Here is a 26107-nt window from a genome sequence, read left to right as displayed (position 1 = left end):
CTCCAGTAGTTAGTTAAAATATTTTTTTAAGGAAAACCAGGCAGATATACATCTATTTTGATGATTTGATCCCACCTCAAAGAGGATCCCTGAACAGAATTTTAGTCAAAATTTGACAAATTTTAAATAATTACTTTGTTTCAGAGTCATGATGATGGAAAGAAGATAACCTGCATTGAGTTGAAGTAAAGTAAAACTATTATGAATATGCATAACTAGGTGACATCCTCTCTGCTGGGAAGAATCCTTTATGTTTCTTTTTTTTTTTTTTTTTTTCTGGTGACAGGGTCTTGCTCCATCACCCAAGCTGGAGTGCAGTTGCATGATCTTGGCTCATTGCAGCCTCTCCCTTTCAGTCTCAAGCAATCCTCCCGCCTCAACCTCCCGAGTGGAGGGGGTGCCACTAAAGATTTGGAGCAAATCAGCACCATCCACTCCAGAGCGTGACCTACAGAGGACTTATAGAAAGCATTGTCTATTGTGATTGATTATTCCTGTGATCAGTCCCAACGGCCTTCTGATTGGGGATTTCTGTCCAAAAGGCTGCATGGCTTTTCTTCTCTAAGTAAATCTCCTTTATAACCCATATTTTCTGTCTATATCCCAAACATGCTATCCATATTTAGTCAATGTCCAGTTGCTTGCATGTAAGGGCAATAATCAGAAAACTCTTCCCAGAAAGCCCCCAAAGACACAACTAGCATTGGTAGAAAACTGGGCATGCAGCTCTAAGAAGCTCTATGGGAAGTGAGGCTGGGTGGGGCACTGCTGCCCCAGCCTGGCACCCATATGGAGCATCAGCAAGGAAGCAGGAGCTTTCTTTTCATCATGCATCCTTCTTACCACTTCTCAGGTTCAAAGGGAAAGAAAATGTGGTAATCTGCATTTTCAGACATTAAGAAAGTAAAATAATTAATGGCTACGTGGTTGTATGGCATTTTTCATAGTGTTGTCAGAAAATCACTTTGAACTGAAATTACTTTCATTCAAAAAATATTTATTGAATGCCGGCTATATGCCAAAGATTCTTGAGATACATCAGTGAACAAATGAAAGTTTCCTACTTTCTTAGAGCTTGCATTTCAGCGGGAGGAGAGGATTTGGAGGAAGAATGGGATAGACAATAAATGTAAGTAATAAATTATATAAGACTTTGAAAGGTAACATGTTTTGGGGAAAAACATAAAATAGGGTAAATGATATAGGTGGGGTGAGGGTTTTCCTGATGCTATATTAAATGGGAACATCAGAGTAAGACTTGTTGAAAAGTGAGATTTCTGCCACGGCTTGAAGGAAATACCTGGAGATACCTGGAGGACAGAGCTTTTCAGATAGAGGGAGCAGCCAAGGTACAGCTCCAATACCTGGAATTTTTATAGACATCAATGGTAATGGTGTGACTAGAATAAAATGAGACAGCCAGTGAACAGAAGGCCTCTCAGGCCACTCTAATAATTCCAGAAAAGCTTCATAAAAGGCAAGTTTGGGGCCTTTACCACTCAGCTCCGTGGAATCTGAATCTTTGTGGGCCCAGGACTCTGCATTTTTAACATGTAAAGCAGTTGTTACTTATGTATTCTATAACACAAGACCTCCTGCCACAGAGCATGGAACCTGATATACCCAGGCAGGAGAACTGGGTACCAGGAGACATTTTACATGAAGCTTCCAGAACCAGCCATGTCCATGTTACTAATCAAAACTCTTTCTATAAATCTGCAACTCAAATGACTTTAAGGAAAAATGGATTTCATTGATTCACATAACTATAACTCAAGGACTAACTTTCAACATAGTTAGATCCTGAGGCTCAAATTTTATTACCCCGTAAGGCCTTCTCCATGTCTGTTCTTATCTCTGTGCTTCATTTTGCCCTTCAGGCAAACATTCTGCAGGTTGGTGGCAGCATTCCCAGATTATCTTCTTCCTAGATAAGCAAACCAGCAGGAAAAGACCTTCTTTCCAGATAGCTCAGGCAGCCTTAGTCATGTCATTGCACCTGAACCACTTGCCCGGCTTGGGTAGAGTAATCTGATTGGTCATGACTAGACCTGAAGAGGAAAAGGTCCTCATGGAAAAGAAAAGAAAAAAAAAAAAAAAGCTGTTCCCCCAAGAAAAGGAGTCTTGCAAATCAGGGGACGGAAACTATCCACTATATCCCTTAAGTCTTTTGGCTTTGGTTTCCCTATTTTTTATAACTAGGGATTTGGTCAAGATGATGTGTCTAATTTCCTGTACATTCTATATAAATCATTGTAATAAATTCCCCCCATAAAATTGTGCAAAATGAATTAACTGCCATGCCAGTCTCTCAGATAAATTTATAGTACTATAAATAAGACATTAAAAGGGTTACCTGCTATGGGATTCTAATGAATAAATAGAAGATAGCCTTAGGTCTTAATAAAGAGTAATGACTTAGAACTGCCTTTCTGATGGATCTCTTGCTTCCTACTTATCTGCTTTAATTAGTATATGGAGGAAAATTAAGCAGTGCCATGATTCTTGTGATGTTAAGAATACATAGGGGCCGGGCACGGTGGCTCAAGCCTGTAATCCCAGCACTTTGGGAGGCCGAGATGGGCGGATCACGAGGTCAGGAGATCGAGACCATCCTGGCTAACACGGTGAAACCCCGTCTCTACTAAAAAATACAAAAAAACTAGCCGGGCGAGGTGGCGGGCACCGTAGTTCCAGCTACTCCAGAGGCTGAGGCAGGAGAATGGCGTAAACCCGGGAGGCGGAGCTTGCAGTGAGCTGAGATCTGGCCACTGCACTCCAGCCTGGGCAACAGAGCGAGATTCTGTCTCAAAAAAAAAAAAAAAAAAAAAAAAAAGGAATACATAGGTCCCCAAAAATTAGTTGAAGAAAATAATATGGAGGGCATATCTGCATATCTGTTGAATTGTCAATAGGACACAAATCCAGTCATTCTAATGTAGACAAGTCGTTTTATCCCACTATACATGCTTTGGCTCAGGAGTGGAGGGAGATAGTGGTAATGAAGGACCGATCAGCCAGAGCCATACTGTGATTCAAGATGACATCTGTTAGGATTGAAGGATAAAGTGCTTATCCCCATGGGTTTTACAAGGCAGACAGAGCATGCAGGACATCCAGCTAACCAAATGTCACCCTGTACTCCAGAGTTGCTCAGAATATATTCCAAAGACCACTTGTAGCAATATCTCCTGAAATGCTCTATTGAAAACCTGGGCTACCCCCTAGATTTATAAAATCAGAATCCTCAAAATTAGGGCCTGGGAAACTCCATGTGAATGAGATCCCCAATGACTGCTATTCTCATTAAAGTTTGAGAAGCATCCCTTTACACTTTGTCCCTCAGACTGAATGGAGGTTGGCTGGCTGAGAACTCCCTTCTTCCCTGTTCGTCACATTCTTCAGGTTTCACGTGATTCTTCACTTCATGATAAGTTGGTCTCTTTTTCTCCTTTAAAGATATTCATGTGGCGCTTATTTTAAACAGATTTCTTCTGCAAAAAATATGTCAGGAAAGAAATGATCCCATGAATGATCCAGGCCTGAGGATGAGAAGGGTGGAGGGGGAGGAGGGCAATGGTAAGCACAGAATACGGGAATGCATAGAGGACGCAAGGGGTGGGAGAGGTCAGCTGTGGGGATGAGCAAGATGCAAGCAAACTTTGATGGTTTTCTAGTTTAGCTTAGGACCAATCCTGCCCATAGTTTATGGAAGGATACTGCATATTTCATCAGTTTAATCTGCTGTGAAATACGTGTTATATTCTAGAAAATGCTCAAGGAATGCCCAGTCAGGCCTTTATTCTGAGGAAGCTCAATGATGTTTCACAGATAACCTTCTTAAAGATGAACAAATATCAGATAAAGGAACAGCCAGTAAGACTCTGTAAGACTCTGTCCAGGATTACTAATGCCTGAACTGCCACCTTAGATATAGGGAAATGTAGGCTTATTATGCAATGTTAGCAATTTAAGAGCACCACATTAACATCATCCTCCATCCTACTTTCTTCCATCACCCTGCCCCAGCTCCAAAAGTGGTTAGAACTGAAATTCCTCCACTTAACAGTCACTGCTTGGGGTTAAGGCTCTGCCTCTGTAGAAATCTTCCTTTACAAGCTAACTACAAGTGGTAGGCTCTTCTTATCCTAAGCTCTTAATCAGTCATTAACTTCTTATGAAAGATTAATTTATTAGATTGCCTTACACAGTGACAGCTAGCTTAGTGATCAAAGTGATTTATCCTGACAAAGCATAGAATGGAGATAGTATAGGAAGGTTGGAGGGGGAGTAAAACAGAGAGATCCAATGCTTGGACCAGACTGACATGGGCACACTAGGGCAACTAGGAATAGGATACAAATTGAAGGGGAAAGGTGTGAAAAGATGAAGGGAAAGGCAAACACAAAAGCCGGCGTCTTTGACCACAGAGGATGCCTGTGCTCAGGGCCTGTGGAGGCGGCATGATGATCCAGGGTTTTTAGGCAGAAGCTGGGTGGCTCTGTCAGCCCAGAGTGCAGGTGCTAGTCCTGACCCTGAGCTAGTGGGAGACCTGAGTCCCCTCTCTTAGCCTCCACTTCCTCATTCAAGCAACTAGGGGATGCCCTTTCAATCATAAGATTCTGAAATAGAAACTCCTAACAATCTAGCAGGGACAGAGAAAGGGAGCAGGAAGAGAGGGAAGCATGAAAGAGAAAAATAGCAGAGAGAGCTTATCAAAGTCCGAATTCCTCCCAAACTCTTGCAGTGGTTTCTTAGGGTAAAACATCAATTTCCAATGTTAAAGAAATGGGAGTATACGGGCAAGGCGTTGTAGGAGGTTTCAGAGAATAGTGATTTTGGTTTAAATATAAGCCACACAAATTTGGTATACTATAGGGTCAGAAAGGAGAAGAGTTGTTTCTCATTGTCAGCCATAAAACACTTTGGGAAAAAATGTATTTTTCTTGAATTTCACCAATGAAGTCTTTCATTAGTACCTAAGTCCTTAAACTTTTAGAATTCCTGAGAATAGTGACTTGACCCACTCCCAATTTATCTATTGATGTGATATCTGGTAGAGCTGACCCTCTTTTATATAGGTTTGAACCTTGAGTGTAGGGTAGTAAAGCAAAAAAAGTCAAATAGTTGTCACTAAGTTTGTGCAGTGATTTAGGCCCTGAGCCAGAAATTGTATGTAAAATAAGGTAGCAAGTTGGAAGCATCAAAGAGAAAATATGCTAGTAGAGGATATTATTTCTCATCCAGAGGAGGCTGCTCTCAGCAAAGAAGATAACAAAATTATGCAGATGCAATGCAGGGTGGGTTTACCTAGCTGTTACTGGGGTAACAACAGAGCCATCGCTGAAATAGTCCCACGTGATCATCCACGTGCTTCATAAACCCAAACAGAGAGACTAGTGTGTCATAGCAATACACCTTGTATGAACGGAAGAAGAAATCCATGATCTGTTTAGAAAGATTTGCACAGGACAAAATCAAACTCATTTTAAAACATTTTGTACTCAAAATATTCAGCTACTTGAAAAGTCCACTTATATAGATAAGGCTGCTCCCAGTGTTTCTGGTTAGTATAACAGCATAAGAAAGTCAATTATTTGTTTTGTATCTTTTTTAAAAAGATTTTTTATAAAGGAACTACTTACTCAGTATGTCATTTCCCACTGATATTCTTGTATATGTAGATGAATATGTCAATACCTTCTGTTCTGGCAAACTGATATGCTCCAGATCCCTCTAGTGCCCTATAATTATATCTATCATTGTTTTATAATCATTTCTCCTGCACTCTATTGTGGGATCCTTAACTAGCAGAGACTGTGCCAGTGATGTATGGTGTTGAATAAATAATCTGAGTTTTAAAGTTAGTATTTTACTGTTGCCTTCTTATCTTTTCCTAGGCTGTGTATAGGCCACGACACTGCCACTGAAATGTGTTAGACTCCCTATGCTAAATAACGTCTTAAATAATGACACAGGTCGGGGCATATTTCAAACAGACCTGTGTCAAAAACAAATGTAGCCTTGGGGAGGCAACCTGTTCTGTTGTTATTACATCTGTCCTTTAAGGCAATGATTCTTTGCCAACAATCAAATTTTTGCTGGGCATTTAAGGATGCCTGACCCAAGCACCACTGGTACAAAGCTCACCAAATATCATGTGTGTAAATCAGTCCTTGATGAGGTGACAAAAAAGTATTTTTAAAAATGTAGGTACCCAAAGTAAACAAATAAGTGTACAATTATATCAATTTTGGCATATATTTGTGTGAGTGTAACCATTACTCTGAAAAAGATGGAGAATATTTTTAAGATTACAAAAGGCTCTCTTGTACCCCTTCCCACAGGGTACCCCTGAGATAATCTGTGCTCTAACTTCTATCACCATAGGTTGGTTTTTGAGTAAAGACATATATGTATATATGCATCCATGCACATTGTATGTATTGATTTTTAAAATAATGTTTCAAGTAACCATGTGCTAGACCAAGTTTGATGACTAGAGATACATGAGTGATCAACGCAGATGAGGCCTCTAGGTTCTATGGGCCTCACATTCTGGTTGAGAAACTGATAGTAAACAAATTTACCAATAAGACAGTTTCAAATCATGAAAAATGGCAAGAATAAAACAAGGTAATTGATAGGCAATAAATAGGTAGGTAGGGTAATATTGGATGAGGGTAGAGGTATCTGCAGGGTTGACATTTGGGCTGAGAACTGACTGAGGAAAAGCAGGGTAAAAGAGCCCCAGAAAGAGAGAACTGAAAGTGCAAAAGCCCTAAGTCAAGGAGAAGCTCTGTGCCATGAGGAACTGAAAGGCCAGTGTGGCTGGACATGGAAGGTGGGGACTGCAGAGGAGAAAGTCCTAAGAGATAATGAAAGAAAGGCAACCAGAGGAAGACAGCTTTGTGGGCTAGATGAGTTTTGAGGAAGGGGGTAGACATTGGGAATTAAAAAATACATGTATCTTATGTGTTCTATTAATTAATTCAAAAAACTTTTCCCAGAAACAACCTTCAGTAAATAAGTAATGGCTGCTGGATATTACTTGCAATTGGGTGGCAGGTCAGCAAGGAAAGAATTCCAAATAGAGGACTTTCTGAATGCCTAATTATACATATTGAATGTAAAAAAGGAAAATAGTTTTTAAGGTAGCAAATCCTAAAAAGAATTTAGATAATGTGGGTGCTATTCTTCACATTTTTCTATGGCTAATTAGAGAGAACTGGGAAACACACAATGCTGCCCACAGCTCTGCCAACCCATTATGGGCACTTCTAATTTCAGATAAATGAAGCCCTTAGATACCACCCCCAGTTTGTCTTAGAACATCCATTGTATTATCAGAGTAGATGAGTAAAAGTAATAGCCTTCTGAATATCTATAAAGGGTACCTTTCTCTTATTAGTAGATAGTTACGAGTTCAAATCATGTCTCCATGTTAATGAAGCAACTCCCAAATTTACTTTGCTCTTGAAAATCTAGTTTTTCAAATTTTCTGTTTTACATAGAAAATGTGATATTTAGCTGGGTGGCTTAGTTAGAGCATTAAGTGCTCGATGTATGTAACTTTAAAAATTAGTAATTATGTGAAATCTGAAGGTGTATATATAGATACATATATGTATCTTCTGTCTAGTAAATATCTTGTATGCACTTGTCATTTCAAATTACATTTCTAGTAGCATATATTGATCCAAGTATATATAAACTTAAAAGATACGCTAAAAACAACCAATTGGCATCTTTAAAATTCACCCTTCATTAAATGAAACCATGATGCCAATTTAAAAAAAAATGATAATATACATGTAATGGGAAATATTAAATGCCATGGCCAGGGCAAAATTTGAAGAAGAAAAAATATCAAGACAATTGTATTTAAGTTTCCAACAAGAGATTACATCACTAGGTTTATTGCATTTACACAAATATAATAGCAATGTTTGCAAAATGCCCCTAAAATTCCTGAGTGAAAGCAGAAATGAAGAACATTTGCGTGACTATAAATATCAGGACATCTGAAAGCATAAAGATATTTGGTTGAGTTTTTCCATTGTTATCCAGGTTTGATTACATAGAACAATTGAAAGCCTCTTATTGTTTTGGTGTTTCAGAACTTAGCACAGGGGCTGCCACTTATTTTGGCTTTTTTCTTAATTATTCCAGGGTTCCATTAACTGCTTCCTCTGACATGAAATCTAACAAAGCTAAAGACTAAAATACAATTGTTTACAGCATAAGTAGGAGGCCACCCTGTGCAGGGCAAAATCAACAGAGAGGAGACCGTCTTATGCTTTCGAGAGGCAGTCTGCTGATACTGTCATAATGTCTAGTGACAGGCCAGAGATCAAAACCCAACACCCTCATTTACCTGACAGCAATTTGGCCAATCACTTAACGTCTCTAAGAGCTTCATTTTCCTACAAAACTGAGACCATAGTATTTGTTTCATAGTGTTACTGTCAGGGTTAAATGTTATACATTAAGCATTAAATATATGCTGCTTGTTTATCTAAATATTCACGGTCAGGTGCTAACTTCTTATGTGACTCTGAGCAATGCATTCATCTCTGTACCTGTTTCCTCATCCATACACTGGGAATTGAACAAAGTGAGCCCTAAGTTTCATTCCAACTTCAATATTCTATAATTCTTGCAACTTATATGGTCTCAGCTTTCTTATCTTTATAATGGGCATGAGAGTACCTACCTCATAGAATTTTTGAAAGAATAAAATGAATTAAGACAGGTAGAAATTCTTAGAACAGTGCCTGCCACATCAGAAGTGCTCAATACATATTAGCTGTGCTGATGATGCTAATGATAAAGACGACGAAGACTCCATTTGCAGACAGTGTGGCAACCATAAAACATTCAGTATCAGATTGATTACGTTGTCTTCTTTTCTGAGTCAATGCCAGAGCTACCAAGATTTTATTGTTTAAAAGTTCTTCAAGACTAAACTCATTTTACATGGTATGATTATTACACATTGTATGCCCGTATCAGACCAGCTTGGCCAACAAGGTGAAACCCCATCTCTACCAAAAATACAAAAATTAGCCGGGCGTGGTGGCAAGCGCCTGTAGTCCCAGCTACTCAGGAGGCTGAGGCAGGAGAATCGCTTGAACCTGGGAGGCAGAAGTTGCAGTGAGCTGAGATTGTGCCACTACTCCAGCCTGGCAGAGCGAGGCGAGGCAAGGCTCCATCTAAAAAAAAAAAAAAAAAAAGCAAACAAAAACTCATGTGCTCCGTAAATATGGAGTACCTACTATGTACCCCAAAAAATTAAAATAATTTTTTTAAAAAGCCTGAACTCATTCACTTCTTAGTAAGAATTATGTGAAGATTTCCCAGTGTAGATACCCTAGCCTGCTAATCTTTTTTTTTCTTTTGTTATCAGTATCTTAAGAAATTAATTGGCCGGGGAGTGGTGGCTCATGCCTGTAATCCCAGCAGTTTGGAAGGTCAAGATGGGAGGATTGTTTGAGGCCAAGAGTTCAAAACCAGCCTGGGAAACATAGTGAGACCCCATCTGTACAAAAAAATTAAAAAAAAATAGTGAGGCATGGTGTCATGAGCCTGGGGTCCCAGCCTCTTGGGAGGCTGAGGTGAGAAAATTGCTTGAGTCCAGGAGTTTGAGGGTGCAGTGAGCTGTGATGGTGACACTGCACTCCAGCCTGGACTACAGAGCAAGATCCTGTTACCCTCCTCAAAAAAAAAAAAAAAAGCAATTAATTATTTATTTATGGCCATTCTCTCTTTTTGTGAGCTGGATATGTGTTCACTTTCATTCTAAAAATGTACAGTCCCCAAAGCCCATACATGTTGTCAAACTTCACTACATTTACCTAGAGAGTTTCCTGTAGTCTTCTCTTCCAAGTATTTTAAATAATGTGTAATTTCTTCACATAACAAACATTCTAATGTTGAGTTGGCACAGGAAGAGAAGTTTTGATTTACTCAGAACTGGGATTTGTGTGGGTCATTTCCTAGTCCTCCTAAGTATTTAACAAATGTAAAATGTAACACACAATTAAATAAGCTAACCCAAGCCAAATGAACCGGTAAGTGCATTATAAATAGCAACCAAAATTATACTTCAGATGTTAACTGGTGTGTCCTGATTTAATAATGAATTACATCATTTGACAAATGAGATAAGACTTGCACCTTTAGCTTTCTGATCCAAACTTCTAATAGTTGAAATGTATTATTACCATCTGGTGTCTGGCCTCTAAAATGCCCTGGTGATATCTGCCTCATTTCAAGTAGTCAGGGCTTGCATATGCCAGCAAAACACTCTCCTAAGTGTCTTGATTGGCAGGCCCAGAGAGAAGGCTAAGAACCAAATGAACCATGGAGATATAGCTCCAGCTCTGTAGAATTTTCTTCTGGTTCAAGGCAGACTCATTTTCTTAGTTTGCGTAGCAAAGAAATTGTCATGACCGAAGTTGTTTTTATTTTGGAACTTAATCCTGAAGGATGCAATTCCTATACTTACCAAGAATGTTTCATCTGCTTTAAATTATTTCACACCCCTTACAAAATAGCAATAACTTTAACACCTTTTATTTTCAGTGAAAATAATTCAAGAATGAAGCTGAGAATGATACATAAGCCTAGAGTTTTAACTCAGTGAAGCAATGTGATTCTGACAGTTCTTTATTTTTTTTCCACACTGTGTTAGATTCCTAGTAAAAAGGGAAGATGAATCTTATTGCTTTCAAGAACCTGACAGCTTGGTATATAGGACAGAGTGAACATACATAGAACAATATCCAATAACACAGCTGAAGGTGACAAAGCCATTGCCAGACAGAGTGGTGCAGGTTGTGAAATCAGTTTTCTTGGTAAGTCTTAAGGACTGAATGTTGGTATTCTCTAACATTCGTGGATTATAATCTAATCCCCAATGTGGTGGTAGCACTATCTGGGGGTAAGACCTTTGGGAAGTGACTAGGCATGAGGGTGGACCCCTCCTGAATGAGATTAATGTCCTTATAAGAAAAGTCCAGAGACCTAGCTCACTCTCGTTCAGCATGTGAGGACACAAGAAGCCCAGAGTCTGTAACCTGAAAGAGGGCCCTCACTAGAACCGAATCATGCTAATGCTGTGATCTTGGACTTTCAGGCTCCAGAATTGTGAGAAATAAATTTCTGTTTTTTATAAGCCACCCATTTCATGACACTTTGTTATAGAGGCCTGAACAAAGACAATACGTATACAAGATAATTGATAAAGATGAAATTTAGGAACACAATTAGAAGTGAAATGCAAATAACAAGAGGGTGACCCTGGAGTAGAAAAGTATCTGTGTCTGGCAAATTTGAATAGTTTACAAATGCCAAGCCTGTGCAAAATAGGAGTTACCAATATTAATGGCTGCATCATTACAAGGTATATCTAAAAGACGCTTAAGATTAAGTCCATGTTTGTCAATGGGGAGGCTGAGAGTAGGAAATGTTAAATAATCTGCCCTTGGTCACTCAGTCAACAAGTAAGAGAGCAGGGAATCAATCTCAGATCTAAGTCCTCTAAAGTTATTCCCCAAACTCCTCACAGCTTCACTTAATAACCATTTCCTGCTTTGGTTGACTTTACAAAGATGACCATACATTTGAGAGCAAAAGGGGAAGCTATGAATCATTACATCTGGACAAACGGCATGAATCAAGATCATCCACTGCCAACTAGAATGTATGTTCATCTTCTGCCTATATATCTTCATTCCCAGACATCCACCAGACTTCTAGTGTCTTATCTGAGAAGTACACTTGGAGGTCAGTTTCCTGGAGTAAATTGATCAAAGTCTTACAATTCTAGAAAGCTATGTATTTTACAAAAAAAAAAAGTACAATGAAATGAATCACAATTAGTGGAATTTCAGGTACTCAGGTACCTGATAATAAGAACTATTTCAAAACAACATAACTTTCCTGGTACTTGTCAAATCACAGTTTTCATATGAGATATGGCCAGCTGGGTATTTAAGGATAACTGGTCAGCTACTGTAATGGTTAATATTGAGTGTCAACTTGTTTGCATTGAAGGATTCAAAATATTGTTCCTGGGTGTGTCTGTGAGGATTGTATTAGTCCATTTTCACGATGCTGATAAAGACATATCTGAGACTGGGCAATTTACAAAAGAAAGAGGTTTATTAGACTTTCAGTTCCACGTAGCTGGGGAGGCCTCACAATCATGGTGGAAGGTGAAAGGCACATCTCACATGGTGGCAGACAAGAGAAGAGAGCTTGTGCAGGGCAACTCTCATTTTGAAAACCATCAGATCTTGTGAGACTTACTCACTGTCATGAGAACAGTACAGGAAAGACCCACTCCCATGATTCAATTACCTCCCACTGGGTCATTCCTACAATACCTGGGAATTCAAGATAACATTTGAGTGAGGACACAGCCAAATCATATCAAGAGTGTTGCCAAAGGAGATTAACATTTGAGTCAGTGGACTGGAAGAGGCAGACCCACCCTCAATCTGAGTGGTCATCATCTAATCAGCTGCCGATGCAGCTAGAATAAAGGCAGAAGAAAGTGGAATGAGAAGACTTGCTGAGTCTTCTGGTCATCATCTGTTTCCCATGCTGGATGATTTTTGCCCTTAAATATCAGACTCCAAGTTTGTCAGCTTTCAGACTCTTGGGCTTACAGCAGTGGTTTGCCAGGGGCCCTCAGGTCTTCAGCCACAGACTGAAGGCTGCATGGTCGACTTCCCTGCTTTTGAAGTTTTGGGACTCGGACTGGCTTCCTTGCTCCTCAGCTTACAGGCGGCCTATTATGGGACTTCACGCTGTGATCGTGAGTCAATTATCTTAATAAACTCTGCATCATATATAATATATATAATTAGTTCTTACCTCTAGTGAACCCTGACTAATACAGATTTCTAGATGCACAGATGGATTGAGAGGCAAACACTCTAAATTAACAAGGCAGAAATAAAAGAGGTGTTCTGCCCAAGATCTTCAGCACTGCTCAGACCTCTATTAGAATTTCTTATCCAGTTCAAATACAGAAAATTTGTAAAGCATTCAGAAAAAACTAACAACTCAAGCAAAATGATATGTTCAAATACTTAATACTGCCAAAATGTAATGCATTTCAATAAAATGATGTATGTCCTTAACTCGCACAAATTCATAAATGTCTAATGGACACACATATAGGAAGTGAATATCAAATGCCTGTGTACTAGTTGTATAAAATCTAAGTTAAAACTCATTTCCATCCCAAATATGTGTGATATGTAAGACAATATTCTATGTGTTTGTTTAATTTTGGGGGGTCATCGAAGATTTTTTTATTTGCAGAAAAAAAGATGTCTACAAACAAAGTTAATGGAAAAAGCCAAAAATTAGTACCAAAAGAGGAAATGAGGACAAGGAAAAACATGAATACATAGAAACATGTAAAAATACTCAATCCAGGCTCAGAGAACCAGCATCCCTGACAGCAAATGTTGTTAAACATCCAAGTGGGTTGCTAAGGAAGGTTAGGGAATCTCCCTTTCCCAGAAGTCTTTAAAAATAGGATAACATCTGTTTGGATGGGATAATGATGGTACTGCTTGACTTGGCAGCTTCTTAAGCAAACCTATGGTTTGGTAATTCTGCCATTTCTATTTCTGATTTGAAAAGTAACAAATAACTTCAGTTCATCGGGAAAATTGGAGCTTATAAATGACTTGTAATATTAATTGTCTTATAAAACTATTTTCATTGTCATTTATAGTGCAAAGGTAGATAATTGGGTTTTTCAGAGTATACTTGAATTTGCAGCAAAGGCTCAAACTTTCCTTACCTATTTGTAACAGTTCCTCCAAAATATTAGAAAACTAGAGATGTACTGAGTTTACACATACAAGAAAGTTATAGATAAAGCATTGCACATAATCCTATATTCAATTTTTAACTTCAACTGAGTAATACCTGTATCCAGTGGAGCAGAGGTTATAAGAAGGTTAGATTATATGAACCCTACTAAAAATTGGAGTCTGCCAGACCAATAACCCAAGGGGTAAAATATATATATTTGGTCCCTGGAGAGAATTTAGACTATGATCCAGATGTGTCTGTACTGCTCCTACCATAACCAAATTTTGCTTTCTACTATACTACCAGACCGTTTGTCCCCATTCCATTTCACTGCACATATATTTGTTGAGCTCCTACTTTTGGTCAGTTGTGGAGAGAAAAAGCCCACAGTCCCTGCCCTTGAGGAACACATAATCTAAAAAAACATGCGTGGGTTACTCCAGGTGTTGTAGGGTCTTAGGCAAGTATAATTTGGGACATGCATTTTAAGAAAAAGAATACAAAATTACAAATGCAGAATTACTAATAAAAGTGAATATTTATTGCATAGAGAAAATTAATCACCACAAATTACAAGTTTTAGCATTCTTACAAATGCCAGAAATATCACAAAATCTTAGAAAAAAAACTTATATTTTGTATTAACTGACTGATCACATCTATAATTCTACTTGTTCTACTTTTGCTTGCATATCGTTGACCACATGACAAAAATTTACTTACTTATTTATTTATATATTTAGATGGAGTTTTGCTCTGTCGCCCAGGCTGGAGTGCAGTGGCACAATCTCGACTCACTGCAACCTCTGCCTCCCAGGTTCAAGCAATTCTCCTGCCTCAGCCTCCCGAGTAGCTGGGACTACAGGCGCTTGCCACCACGCCCGGCTAATTTTTGTATTTTTGGTAGAGACGGGGTTTCACCACATTGGCCAGGATGGTCTCAATCTCTTGATCTCGTGATCCACCAGCCTCAGCCTACCAAAAATGCTGGGATTACAGGCAAGAGCCACCATGCCTGGCCAAGAATTTTCCATATTATTTTCTATAGAGAAAGAACAATGATAATTCATTCAGTCATTCCTTTGGTATGATTGATTGAAATTTGTTTTCTTTCTGGTTCAGAACTCTTTCATAATTATAAGTAAGTTTTCAGGATTGTTGTCAAGTGCAGGAAAACTTCAGTCAAATTTATTTCATATATCAACTGCAAGAGCTGTAAGATTTCAGGGCATTGATAATTTTCTTGTGTGTAAGTAATTTTAAATACTCTTTCAATTGATGCTACTCATTAACCAGCTTGTCACTGGTGTCCTTGCTGTAACAGTGTAATGTGAGTTCGATTTTATCTCTGTCAATGTCAGGATTGTGTATCAAATTTGAAAGAAATTTAAATATTTTCTCAGTGAGTTCATGTGATTCAGTCTTCTGCATTAAATGTGTTATCAAAGAATAAAAAGCCCATTCAGTACTTCCCTCTTCCTGTTAATGAATTATTGCTCTTTGTATTATCTAAAAATATTTCTGTTACAATTTACTTCTTGATGTCAGAGCAATTTCTACTTGACTTTATCTCTTGATTTTTTTTCATATTCTATCAAATTTCATCTGGATTTTCTCCAAGTTCCTTAATACATTAATTCATAGATGACAAAACAGTTGCTCTTCATATATGCCCATATCAGAAGTTAATTGATTTCTGTGGGTTTTTAAATCGAAAAGGCCCAAAACATCTATGCAAATTCAGTTAAAATGAAGTATTTATGTCTTACTGATTTTTTGAATAATCCGTTCATATCTTGTTTTTGTTTCTCTTCCATGACTTTAAAAATATATTTCAGGGTCATTAAATTGCGCTGTACAATGTTTAAAGACTTGAACAGCTTTAGTGTGGACAAAACAAACCATGTTGTTACATTTAGACTCTTAAAAGAAATACTTTCGTTGGCATTTTTAAAAATTGAGGTATAATTACCATTCAATAAAATGTACATATCATAGTGTTCAGCTCAATGAGTTTTGAATAGGCAGGGCACATTGACCCATGCCTGTAAGTCCAGCACTTTGGGAAGCCAAGGCGGGTGGTTCACAAGGTCCAGAGTTCAAGACCAGCATGACCAACATGGTGAAACCCCGTCTCTACTAAAAAATACAAAAATTAGCCAGGCGTGGCAGCACGTGCCTGTAATCCCAGCTACTCGGGAGGCTGAGGCAAGAGAATCGCTTGAACCTGGGAGGCAGAGGTTGCAGTGAGCCGAGATAGCACCACTGCACTCCAGCCTGGGCAATAGAGCGAGACTCTGTCTCAAAAAAATAAAACAAATAGAGGGCATTTCCACCATCCAGAAAGTTCCCTTTCCCATCCTCATTCATCCTCACCCTTCCTCATCCATCCTCACCCCCAGAGCAACCCTTTTACAATTCAGTCACCATAATACATTTCACCTACTCTTGGACTTCAGGTCAGTGGAATCACTCAGCATGTAATCTTTCGTGTCTGCCTTATTTTGCTTAGCATGATTTTGAGAGAATCAGCCACAGTGCAGCATGTATGGACAGTTTGTTCTGTCTTATTATGAAATGTTATTTCACTATATAAATATACCATTATTCATTTATTCTTTCTCCTATTGATGGACATTTAGGTTCCTTCCAGTTTGGGCTATTATTAATAAGGATGCTTTGAATGTTCTTACGTAAGTCTTTGCATGGACATGTATTTTCATTTCTCTTGGCTATGCATCTGAGAAAACAATTGTTCAGTAATAGGGTAGATGCATGTTTAACTTTATTGGAAACATGGCATATGTATTTTACATACTCCCTCTACAAGAAAAACACAAAAACAAAACATGTAATTGTTGCACAGTACTGAAGTGGCCCAAGAATTAGGGTTCCTTAAAGGAAGGCTTCTTCCACCTGTATTGATCATCCAAGGCTCTTCACCAGGCATCATTCTTTGGGTCAGCTAGGCAGAACGACTTGCTGTTCCCTGAGTATGTGATGCAGTCTCTTCCCTGTGAGTCTCCCTACAAGGTACTTCCTCTGACTGGCTGCTCTGCTGTCATCCTTTACCTGCCCCATCCAATCTTAAAGACTGAATTTAATCATTTTCATCTCTGGGAGGCCTTTCATACCACCCTCCCCAAACCCCCATCACCACTGTCAAGGCTGAACTAAACTGTCTCTTCTCTGTGCTCCCATAGAAACTCAGGTTTTTCTCTATAACTGCTAGTCTATTTGTCTATTTCCACTGCTAGACTATAAGCTCTCTATGGGTGGAGTCTTGATCACTTTTATGATCTATTGCCTAGCAAAGTTCTTGACCCAGAATAGGTGACTGACAAGTATCAATTGAATCCATGAATAAATAGTTGAGTGGGTTTGATGTTGTTGGCATTGGGTGAAGTTTATTTATACTTCATGATATTCAGGTAGAAATAGGTTGTTAGTTGCATAGGTCTGGAGTTCAGGTATTGGGTTTATGGGCAGGAGGACGACTAGAGGTATGGATATGGGAGCTCCCCTTACTTTCAGTCACATTGTATACAGGTAAGAACTGAAAGTTTGGGATTCAATGCAAATACTTGGGGAAAGTTTCCAGTTTTGAAGATAATTCAGACAGAATGAGAGAAGGGGTCAAATTGCAGTAGATTGTGGTGTAAATGAAAAGAGAAAGGGAGAAATGCAAACTGCGTAGACAGATAATTCAAGAATTTTTGTGCTGAGATTCCAAGTAGAGCAATTACAATATGCCCCAACAGACAGATGAGATTGGATAATGTTGTTTCTTTCGCTTTTATTTTTGTTAAAGAAGGAAAAGACAAGTGGCACTATTTTCAAATTGAAGGACCAGTGTCACTGGACAGAGGAAATTTTGTGGCAGGTACAAGAAGATACAAATGAGACAAATTTAGTTCTTATAAAGTTTTGCTGAGGTCTCACACCATCAAGTCATGATATGGGTTGATTGGTTGGTTGGTTTGTTTCATGAATAGGGACTGCCTGACATCATATTTTCACTTCAAGGTATTTATCAAGTTTGGAGTCAAACGTACTTAGGTGACTCAAAGCAGAAGCCTTTATCCATAATGAGTGAAGGCTGTATGAGAAGTTTGAATTTCCAACAGGAACTTCATGTGTTTGTTCTACTTCTTGTATTACAGATCTCATAGTGCTAAGAGAGGCCATTTTATAATGGGTTTGAGAAAATAATAACATTTGGAGCTGGAAATACGCTTAAAGATGATCTTGTCCAGTGTCTAGAAGACTTTATTTCATGGTTGGGACACTGCTTAGACATCATCTCTTCTGGGAATCCTTCCTCAGGATGTGAATAAACACACTTTTTAAAAAGTCACAGGCAACTTTTCTGTCCTCTTGCAGTTTTCATAATGCTTATTATTAAATGTACATGTTAAAGCCTCTGAGAAGTTCTACAGTAAATAAACCAATTTAATTCTGATTCACAAAATAGTTTATCATCTTATTTGAACCTGGAAACCATCATACTCTTATTTTGTGGACACTTATGTGCATCCAACAAAGTCTTTTGAGAATCATTAATCTAATCTACTAATCCTTTCATTCAGACAGAGTCCCAGTCAGTATTTTTTATCTCCTTATTTCATTTATTTAAACTTAATAGCTGAAAACAATTTTATGATCTTGGTTGACTGGGATGATCTGGGCAATTCTCCTGTTCCACATAATGTTAGCCGGGCCTGAAGTTAGCTGTGGCCTGACTGATGCCTCTGCACAGATGCTGGAAGTCTGAGTTCAGCCCTGGATGCTGGCATGGCTGGCTTCTCCCTCCCCATCTAGTTTCAGGCCTCTAGCTCTTCACCCTGTGTTCACCACATGTTATCCCTCCTTATGGTGTTTTCATAAGATAAGCAGACCATTTAGATAGTGGCTCAGGGTACCTGAAAGTACAAAATCAGAAACTTCTGACACTTTCTTAAGTTTTAGACCTGGAACTGGAATAACATCCCTTCTATCACATTATATTGGTTAAAGCAGTCACAAGGCCAGCCCAGATCCAAAAGGAGGAAAACAAACTCTACCTCTCCATCAGGTAGTATGCATGGAAAGAGAGATGACAAATAATTTTCAGTCATATTTAATCCATTGCACTTCTCATGGGGTTTTAGCACATTGTGAGATAAAGAACCTGTTCCTTGACACCATAAAATTCCCCAGATAACTCTAAATACCTACACTTCTTGGCATCACAGAGATAGCTGGGTCCATTGATATTTTCCCTGATATCCAGGATCAGTATGTTAAGCAAATGGCCAATAGGACCCAAATCCAAACACATCAAATCAGGGAAATGGGCTGAGCATGGTGCCTCACACTTGTAATCCTAGCACTTTCAGAGGCTGAGGTGGGCAGATTGCTTGAGCCCAGGAGCCTGAGACCAGCCTGAACAACAAGGCAGAAACTTGTCTCTATAGAAAAATACCAAAAAAAAAATTAGCCAGACATGGTGATATGTGCCTATCGTCCCAGCTACTCAGGAAGTTGAGGTGAGAGGATCATGTAAGCCCAGGAGGCCAAGATTGTAGTGAGCCATAACTGGACTACTGCACTGCAGTCTGAGTGACAGGGAAACACCCTGTCTCAAAAAAAACAAAACAAAAATGGGAAACATTGAAAGACTGACACTAGTTCTAATGGTCTACACTAGAAGTGAGCAAACTACATTCTGTAGTCCAAATCCACCTACTGCTGGTTTTTGTAAATAACGTTTTGCTGGAACACTGCCACACCAATGCTTTTGTCTATTGTCTATGGCTGTATTTGTGCTAAAAGTCAGAGTTGAATAGTTGTGGCTAAGACCATCTGGCTTGCAAACCTAACATATTGACCATCTGGCCCTCTACATTAAAAGTTTGCCAGCCCCTGGTCTAGACTATATAAGCATTATAAAATGATGCCCACTTTATTGTGATTTGACTCTATCTATACATTAGGAAATGTGGAATATTAGCAAGATATAAAACAGTTTCAATGGAGATAAAAAATGGTTGTATTGTTTCATGTATCAACAGAACACTCTTTCTTATTGCTGATTGTATTCTATTTGATTATTATAAGTAAAGCTATTATGAACATTTATGTGCAGGTCTTTGAATGAATATATGTTTTTGTTTCTCTTGGATAAATATGTAAGAGTTAAATGCTGGATCATGTGGTCAGGATATCTTTAACTTTTAAAAAAATTGCTAATATGTTTTCCAGACATTTTATCAGCAGTTTAAGAGAGTTCCTGTTCCACCACATCCTTGTCTGCACTTGCTATAGTCAGTCCTTTAATTTTAGCCACTGTAATGGGTATGTAGTAGAATCACATTATAGTTTTACCTTGCATTTTTCTAATGACTGATGATATTAATCATCTTTTCATATGCTTATTTGACATCCACACACTTCTTTGATGAAGTGTCTGTTGAGATTTTTTGGCCATTTTCAAAAGTTGAGGGTTTCTTATTGTTGAGTTTTGAGAGTTCTTTATATATTTTGGGTAGACATTCTTTATCAGATATGTAAATCATAAATATTTTTTTCTAGTCTATGATTTGTCTTTCGTTCTCTTTTGAAGTTTTAAGGCCAGGCATGGTGGCTTACACCTGTAATCCCAGCACTATGGGAGGCTGAGGCAGGTGGATCATGAGGTCAGGAGTCCAAAACCAGCCTGGGCAACATAGTGAAACACCATCTCTACTAAAAATACAAAAAAAATTAGCCAGGCATGGTGGTGGGTGCCCATAATCCAAGCTACTTGGGAGGCTGAGACAAGGAGAATCACTTGAACCTGGGAAGCAGAGGTTGCAGTGAGCCAAGGTCGTGCCACTGCACTCCAGCCTAAGCAACAGTGCGCGACTCTATCTCAAAAAATAAAATAAAATAAAATAAAATAAATAAATAAAGAGAAGTTTTAAATTTTTATGAAGTTAAGTATATCCTTTTTCTTTTCTTTCCTTTTTTTTTTTTTTTTCTTTGAGATGGAGTTTCACTCTTGTTGCTCAGACTGAGTGCAATGGCATGATCTCGGCCCACTGCAACCTCCGTCTCTCAGGTTCAAGCAATTCTCCTGCCTCAGCCTCCTTAGTAGCTGGGATTACAGGTGCCCAACACCACACCCAGCTAATTTTTGTATTTTTGGTAGAGACAGAATTTCAGCATGTTGATCAGGCTGATCTCAAATTCCTGACCTCAGGTGATCCGCCCACCTCAGCCTCCTAAAGTGCTGGGATTACAGGAGTGAACCACCACGCCTGGCCCATTTTTTTCTCTTATGGATAATTCTTCTGGTGTCATATAAGAAATCTCGGCCAGGCAGGCAGATCATGAGGTCAGGGGTTCAAGACCAGCTTGGCCAATATGGTGAAACCCCATCTCTACTAAAAATACAAAAATTAGCCAGGTGTGGTGGCGTGTGCCTGTAATCCCAGCTACTCGGGAGGCGGAGGCAGGAGAATCACTTGAACCCAGGAGGTGGCGGTTGCAGTGAGCCGAGATTGCACCACTGCACTCCAGCCAGGGTGACAGAACAAGACTTCATTACACACACACACACACACGGAGAAATCTCTGCCTAGTCAAAGGTCACAAACACTTCTGCTTATATTTTCTTCTAGAGGTGTGATTGTTTTAGGTTTTACATTTAGGTCAATAATCCATTTTGGGTTAGTTTATTTAATAAGGCACAAGATACGGATTCAAGTTTATTTTCTTTTTTGGCATATGGGTATCCAATTATTCTAATATCAGTTATTGAAAAAACTATCCTACCTCCATTAAACTGCATTTGACCCTTTGTCAAAGATCAGTTGTCATTATTTTTGTATCTGGACTCTCTGTTCTGTTCCATAGATTTGTCTGTCTTGATGCCAGTACTGCAGTATTCTGATTACTGTAAATCTTGACATCAGAAAATATTAGCTCTCTATTTTTTTCTTTATCAAAGCTGTTGCAGGCATTCTATGTCCTTTGTATTTCCACACTAATTTTAGAATCAGTTTGTCAGTTTCTGCCTGTAGCTTTGTTGAACAAATCCCATACACTCCAATGACTTGCTACCTTATGTAGCTGCCCCTCTCTGACTGAGGTTGTTCTCAGCCTGCAGACACATGCTCAGCCCACATGCTGGCAGGCCAGAAGTGCCTAAGAATGAATAACCCCAGGAGCAACTCTCAACCACTTAGAGATGTGAGTTGGAAAATAAATATCTCAACTTTCTTGTCCCTCTGGAGCTATTCTGAGGTGTGACTTAGGGTCTCCGAGGGTTCCTAGCAGAACCAAGCTTCAATTGCCCACTCATTAACATATTAACATTATCTTTTATTTACGTAACTACCTTGATTTTCTCACTTCTCCACTACCTATTTCTCTATTAGTTCATTTTCATGCTGCTGATAAAGTCATACCTGAAACTGAGAACAAAAAGTGGTTTAATTGGACTCACAGTTCCACATGGCTGGGGAGGCCTCAGAATCATGGCTGGAGGTGAAAGGCTCTTCTTACATGGTGTCAGCAAGAGAAAAATGAGGAAGAAGCAAAAGTGGAAACCCCTTATTAACCCATTAGATTTCATGAGACTTATTCACTATCATGAGAATAGAATGGGAAAGACCAGCCCCCATGATTCAGTTACCTCCTCCTGGGTCCCTCCCACAACACATGGGAATTCTAGGAGATACAATTCAAGTTGAGATTTAGGTGGGGACACAGCCAAACTATATCACTCACTGTGCTTCCTAGAACCATTTGAACTCAAATTCATATCTCAGGGTCTGTTTTTGATAACTGATCTAAGATTGTTGGTACCAGGAGTAGTTCCAGAAGGGAGAACCTAGGAATGAAACTCTACAATGAAATAATGAACCTGAACTCTTTCTAATACCAGAAGATTCAAGGTACTCTCATAGCTCCCCAGTTATACTGTGGACAAAACAGAAGACAGACAATAAATGCAATCCTGGACCAAATCCATCTCACAATGGGTTCACAAACTCAACCTGTTCATGTTATCCCAGTCTCTGAGTGTCTAACCAAGATGGACAGACTTAAGTGCTTGCAGAACCCCCCTTTTGGCTTCTGACTTGTGAGATAAGTGATATACTAGTAAGAAAATCCAAGTGGAAGCCTGTGAAACTACTGCTTTCTCTCTAACCAGCCAAGACAGCAAATTGGAAGCAATACCACAAATTAGGCAGCAGGCCGTCATTAACAATACTCTCAGAGACTTACAGGATACACAGGTAATGTTTTCCATCATGTCCCTAGTTAACTGATCATTATGGCTTCTATTAAAAAAAAGATGAATGGAGGTGGAACATGGTGGATTATAGTGGACTACTGTGAATGTAATCAAGGGAGGCCTTAGCCACAACTGCCGTGCTACATGTATGTGGCATCTTCCTAAAACAGATTAATACAGCCTCTGACACTTGATATGCAGATATTGGTCTGACCAATGCCTTTTGAAGCCCAATCAGAAAGGATGATCCATAGCAAGTTGCATTCACCCGGAGTGGTGGTCCCAATACTTATTTTATTTTATTATTTGATTTTTTAGGTTTCCTTTTTTTTCTAGTTTCATTTTTCTCAGTTCCTCTACTCTTGTGATCACCTCCCAAAGGCATAACTTGCAACCAAATCCTCATTTCAGAGTTTGCTTAAGAAGAAATTCAAACTAAAATAGTAATTAATTACCTTAGTGAAATCTTTTGGTGTATATAAATATATAAAAATATCAACAATTTCAGTAAATCTAAATGAATTAAACCCATCAAACTTTCTGATTGAATTTTAAAAAAGATATACAAACAGCCAACAAACATGAAAAAATGCTCAACATCACTAATCATCAGGGAAATGCAAATCAAAACCACAATGAGATACCACTTTACTCCTGCAAGAATGGCCATAATTAAAAAGTCAAGAAACAATAGATGTTGGCATGGGTGTAGTAAAAAGGGAACACTTTCACACTGCTGGTGGAATGTAAATTAGTACAACTACTATGGAAAACAGTATGGGGATTCTTTGAAGAACTAAAAGTAGATCTACCATTCAATCCAGCAATCCCACTAGTGGGTATCTACTCAAAGGAAAAAAAGTTATTATTTGTAAAAGATACATGCATACATATGTTTATGGCAGCACAATTTGCAATTGCAAAGATATGGAATTAACCTAAGTGCTCATCAACCAATGAGTGGATAAAGAAAATGTGGTACATTTACACCTTGGAATACTACTCAGCCATAAAAAGAAAAGAAATAATGGCTTTTGCAATTATTTATTATTATCGGATGGAACCAGAGGCCATTATTCTAAGTGAAATAACTCAGAAATAGAAAACCAAATACCCTATGTTCTAACTTATAAGTGGGAGCTAATCTATGAGAATGCAAAGACATACAGAGTGATATAAAGGACTATAGGAACTTGTGGTGGGGAGGTTGGGAGGAAGATGAGAGATAAGAGACAGCATACTGGATACAGTGTACACCGTTAGGGTGATGGGTGCACTAAAATCTCAGAATACACCACTATAGAACTCATTTGAGTAACAAAAACCACCTGTACCCCAAAAACAATTGAAATAAAAAAATTCCAGCTATGTGGCTTTTATAAGAGACATACTAAAGCATAGGATATGTTATGTAAGCCAGCTTTGGCTGTGTAGCAGCCACATAATCTCAGTTGCATGCAATAATAGTTTATTACTCATGCATCTGTGTATCAGCTTGGGTACAGCTGATTTTGCCCACTGGGGTTTGCTCTAAAACATAGGTTCAGCCTTAGTCTGTTCCAAATATTTCCTATCTTCCTTGGACCAGTGGCTACCCAAGGCAGGGTCTTATCATGGCAAAAGTCAGGAATACAAGAGAATTTGTCCAACCTTTCAAGCATGTTTAAAGCCACTAACTGTATCATCCCACCAATATTCTGTTGGCTAAGGCAAGTCACATAGCAAGGGTTCATAAGGTACCGAGAAGAGAGAATGAACTGGGAATAACAATGAAATCTGTGTTGAAAATAATAGAATGGAACAAAATAAGACAAATGGTAGCCAAAAGAAAACTTGTGTGGCTGTATTAATGTCAGATAAAATGGATTTTAAGACAAAAACATGATTAGAGTCAGAGAAGATCTCTATCTATTTATCTATCTATTCACATCAATAAAGTGTAAATATTCTAAGCACCGTGCACCTAATAGCCTCAAAATATATAAAGGGAGTAAACAAAACTCCACCAAGTAGTGAGAAATTTCACTGAATTTCCCTCATTTTTTGAAGTGTTAATCCATTGATTCTAAGCAAGAACACAGAAGAGCTCAACAACACAATTTAAAAACTTGACCTAATGGACATCGATAGAATTCTGCATCCAACAATGAGATGATGTGAACTGCATTATTCTCAAGTACACATAGAACACTTATAAATATTGATCATGTATTTAGACAAAATATAAGCCTCAAAAATATCTTAAAATGTGTATAATATAGACCGCATTTTCTGACATCAACTCAATTAAGTTAATAGATAATAAGAAAAATATGAATTCCCCACATATTTAAAACTTTAAAATATGCTCTTTAAATGACTCATGAGGTAAAGAAATCATAATGGAAATTTTAAAGTGAACGATAATGACAACATTACGTATCAGAACTTGTGAGATCCAACCAGAGCTAAGACCCAGCAACTCACTCCTAGGTAAGCACCAAAGAGGAACTCTTACACATGTGCACCAGGGATGCAGATGAAGATCTTTATAGCAATACTATTTAAAAATTGCAAAGACCTAGGAACAACCTACATGCCTGTTGTCAGCAGAGTGTGTAAAATAACTGGTGACCATCAAACAATGAAATATTATATAGCATTCACAATGAATGACCTTCAGCTTCACATCACAATATGAATGAATATTAATGATATTGTATAAAAAATAAATAAATTGATGATAGCTAGATAGATAGATGTATAAAATAAATTCCCAAAGATACATACAGTAACCTTTTTATAAACTTTGAAACACTAAAACTAAATGCAATACGTCTAGGACTATATAGATATATAGACTGAAATAGAACTATGTAAATAAAAAAGGAAGGAAATGATCAGCATGATTCAGGATAGTAGTTACCTTGTGTGGAGACAGACAGGAAGAAACACTGCCCTTAGATTCAGGCAAGAGGACCTCTGGGCTCTTCTCTATAGGCCCGAATCTGGTCATCTTCT

General features: G+C 38.4%; 1 long non-coding RNA gene across 1 annotated transcript in view; it reads right to left on the bottom strand.

Annotated features, from left to right (window-relative positions):
* Positions 1–17751: 17751 nt before the first annotated feature.
* LOC104655536 overlaps positions 17752–26107 on the bottom strand; it is an 86528-nt gene continuing 78172 nt past the window's right edge. The window contains exon 3 of the long non-coding RNA XR_746987.2: positions 17752–18764. This is a non-coding gene — a long non-coding RNA (uncharacterized LOC104655536). The remainder of the gene's footprint in view (positions 18765–26107) is intronic.

Source organism: Rhinopithecus roxellana, chromosome 4 (assembly GCF_007565055.1).
Source record: "Rhinopithecus roxellana isolate Shanxi Qingling chromosome 4, ASM756505v1, whole genome shotgun sequence".
Classification (NCBI taxonomy): Eukaryota; Metazoa; Chordata; class Mammalia; order Primates; family Cercopithecidae; genus Rhinopithecus; species Rhinopithecus roxellana.
Note: the sequence above shows the minus strand (reverse complement) of the source record. Positions and strands in the feature narration are given on the sequence as shown.